This window comes from Dasypus novemcinctus, chromosome 2, assembly GCF_030445035.2.
Source record: "Dasypus novemcinctus isolate mDasNov1 chromosome 2, mDasNov1.1.hap2, whole genome shotgun sequence".
Lineage (NCBI taxonomy): Eukaryota > Metazoa > Chordata > Mammalia > Cingulata > Dasypodidae > Dasypus > Dasypus novemcinctus.
Window position 1 is genome coordinate 64,199,838 of NC_080674.1, and position 3,800 is coordinate 64,203,637.

The following is a 3,800-nucleotide window of genomic DNA, read 5'->3' on the forward strand; positions in this document are numbered from 1 at the left end:
CATGCCTCCTGGTGGTTTTACCCATTGGCTATTTTGTGCCAGGTGGTGCTGCAATTGTCACTGAAAAACACATAAGGACTTTAGCCAGTCATATTGCTCAAGCCCTCAATGACTCCAAAGAAGCAATTTCCATACTAAACAAAGAAACTAGCTAACTACAAAAGGTAGTTTTACAAAATAGGATGGCTTTAGATATTCTTTTTTCCTTTTTTTTTTAACAGGGGAGAGCACAAACACTATCCCACACTATCACAAACTATGCAGTCAAATTTCCCAAATTTGGGGAAATTGCAGGAGTCAGCACATCAAGAGGGCAATGGATAAGCCTTTGCCTGGAAACCACCTTCATGATCATGGTATCTCTCCTGTAGGTAAGTATCTGAGATATTCTTACTGCACCACAGACCTGTGCCCTCATTAATGTTCAATGCTGTGTACATATTCCTGGTCACTCCCATAATATTCTGTGGAATATGGATGCAGTGCTTGTACTATAGTAAATGTAGACTGCTACATGGAGGTGGATTGTGGGGACCCCAGGTCCCCTTCTAAGTCCTTAGCACATAGATGCTTGTGTGACCTAGACATAAATTAAAGAACAACAACCCTCTGCAGAGTGGGGCAAATGCAGAGATGATATCATAAACCATAATCCTCCCAAAGCAGTAAATGTCCTTGGTAAATGTCCTTCCTATGAGCATAGTGAAAACATCACCACACCCCAAATGTATATGCTTCATATGACCCTACAGGAACTCTGTTCTCAAGCCAGATGGAAAGTCATTGTTCTGAAATCCCTTATATCTCACCCCTCATTTTCTCATTTCTTTGTAGAACACTATCTTCATACTCTGATTGGCCACCATCAAAGCATCTCTCCTGTTCATAAGTACCAATAAAGCTTATATCTGATTCTCTACTTGGTATGTTCTTTGGTCTCTCAGCTGCACCAACTCATGCCCTTCAGAGCTGGGTTTTAACAATACCTACAATGGAATATTATTCAGCCATAAAAAGGAATGAAGTCCTGATACATGCAATAGCATGGGTGACCTTGAAGACACGATGTTGAGTGAAATAAGCCAGATGCAAAAGGACAAATAATGTATTACCTCACTGATTTGAAAGAATTAGAATAAACAAACTCATAGAGTCAGAATCTAGAATATAGGTCAACAGGGGACAGGAAGTGGCTAGGGAATGGGAAGTTAATGCTTAAAGTGTATAGCATTCTTATTTGGAATGATGGAAATGTTTTGGTAAGGGTGGTGGTGATGGTACCACAACATTGTGGACATCATTAATAGCACTGAAATATATATCTGAATGTGATTAAAGGGGTAGCTTGTATATATTATAACAGGATACGATTTTTAAAAAATCCATGGAACTTCACTACAAAAAGAGTGAACCCTAGGTTAATCCTTGGTCTTTAGTTAATAGTACAATTATAAAAATGTGCTATCATCAATTGCAACAAATGTTCCATACCAATGCAATGTGTTGGTGATGGAGTGGCATATGGGAATCTTGTATTTTATGCATGATAGCTTTGTAAACCCACAACTTCTCTAATGAAGAAAAAATAACAATAATGTATATTCTTCAGGTGTTGGGTGAAGTATTATATAATGTCAATTTGGTAAATTTGTTTTTACTTATGTCTTCTATATCCCTAGTAGTTTCTTGCCTTCTATATCCCTATTAGATTCTTATAATCTATACATTTATTTCATTATTTTTAAAATTTCAAAATATGATTGTGGATATATCTAAATCTCCTTTTGGTTCTCTTGAATTTGGCTTCATATGGTTTGTTGATTTCTTTTTAGGTGCATACATATTTTGGATTGTTTTGTCTTTTTGATGAATTAACCTGAGTAATCTCATAAAGAAAATGCTCTTGGCATTGATCAAATTTTTGAAAAAGTCATTAAAATATTAAAATACTAAAAGCAGCTGGTATAGATAAATAATAAGAACATTCACAAATTTTTGTCAGAAGTATCAAATCTCTCTTTACCTTTGACAATACTCTCTGTCCTTGTCTACTTTGCCTGGTATTAATTTATCTTCTCTTACTTTCTTATTTGTGCTTACATGTAATATATTATTCCATTTATTTACTTTTAACCCATCTGTGTTTTTTAATATCTAAAATGAACTTCTTGTATATAGCTCGGTCTTGCTTTTTAAAATCATTCTGATATTCTCTGCCTTTTAATTGGTGTGTTTAGACCATTTACATTTTATGTAATTAAAGTTTTATAGGATTTTAAAAATATAGTTGGGTTCATATCTACTTTCCTGCTACTTGTTTTCAATTTATTCCATCTGCTTTTGTGTTTCCTTTCCTTCTTTTGGTGGGATAGGGGTTGGATTAATTGATTTTTCTATGGGATCAATTGTATGTCCACAATTGAACTTACTAGTTTTATGTTTGTGTCTTCCTTTATTTGTAATCACTCTAGGGAAGCATTACTTAAAGGTGATTTGTGTGTGTGTGTGTGTGTGTGTGTGTGTGTGTTTGTTTAGGAACTAGGGCCAGGGATTGAACTCTGGATCTCCTATGTGGGAAGCTGGTGCTTAACTACTTGAGCCACATCTGCTCCTTAAAATTTTTTGTTTTTATTGTTTTAAAATTCAAGTGAGGAAAAAAAGTCTTTTATGTTTACCAGTGAACTTACCGTTTCTCACTAGCTTCATTCTTTGTGTAGATTAGGCGTCGACACATTAGACCAACTTTTCAGTAATTCATATTTTATTGGAATATAGCCACACATTCATTTCCATATTTTCTATGGTTTCTTTCATGTTGTAGTGGCAGAGTTGAATACTAAGAACAGATTCCATGTGGCCTGCAAAGCCTAAAATATTTAGTATCTGAGCATTTATAGGAAAAGTTTACTGACTCATGGTGTTGATCCAAGCTTTCACTAGGTACATTTTCCTTTTGCCTGAAGAATTTCCTTTAACATTATATTTTATTATTTTATTTTCTTGGTAGTGCTGACCTGCTGACACAGATTTCTCTCAGCCCAGACATCCAGTGGTATTACAGGTCCAGGATAGTTTTCTGTCCTTACCACTTTCTCTTTTTTTCTCCTTTCTCTTTCCCAGCTGCAATGGGATTTCACCTGTGTCCTGGAGATGATAGCTTTTGCTACTCTTTCTTCAGCATCCTAAGACTTTTATTCCATAGGAAAGAAGGAACTGGGCAGAGCTACCTGACTTGTCTGCTTTCATTGATGCCCTGTCCAGATCGTTCTCATAATCACCATGTGAATTCTGCAGAGAAGAGCCTATTAGTGGATGCAAACTCCCCTTAAATATGGGTAAGCCCAGGAGTTCTACATTTCATTCTTGTCCACACTTGGCTTTTAGCACCTTGCTAAAAATTCTAGCTCATATCATGGGCCATGTTTCTCCTGTGCACAGCCTTAGGTGAATCAGTTCTCATGTTGAAGCTTTTCTTGGAAGCACCTGACTTTCCCTAAAATTTTGTTTGATTAAATATAAGGCAACTTCAGTTCTCTGATTTGTCCGAGAAACAGAATGTTTTTATAGATTGTTAGAGTGGAACCAATGCTCTTTCCAGGTGTTTACAGGTAAGTCTAAACCAGGAGCCCCATTATTTCTTCAAATATATTTTTCTGTTCTCTTCCCATTCCCGCCTACTTCTAGGATTCTAGATGCATACATGTTAGAAAGCTTGATTTTGTTTCCCAGGTCATTGAAATATTGTTCATTTTCTCAGTATTTTTCTCATTGTGATTCATTTTGAGAGTTTCTATTGCTAT

At 35.9% G+C, this 3,800-nt stretch overlaps 1 long non-coding RNA gene and 1 other non-coding gene across 2 annotated transcripts; one reads left to right on the forward strand and one right to left on the reverse strand.

The window, feature by feature from the left end:
* Positions 1-218: 218 nt before the first annotated feature.
* Positions 219-379, reverse strand: LOC111767043 (U1 spliceosomal RNA). The gene has a single exon (XR_002798937.1). It is a non-coding gene; the product is annotated as a U1 spliceosomal RNA (small nuclear RNA).
* Positions 249-917, forward strand: LOC139440156 (uncharacterized). The gene is made up of 2 exons (XR_011650256.1): positions 249-371; positions 835-917. It is a non-coding gene; the product is annotated as an uncharacterized lncRNA (long non-coding RNA).
* The last annotated feature ends 2,883 nt before the right edge of the window (positions 918-3,800 follow it).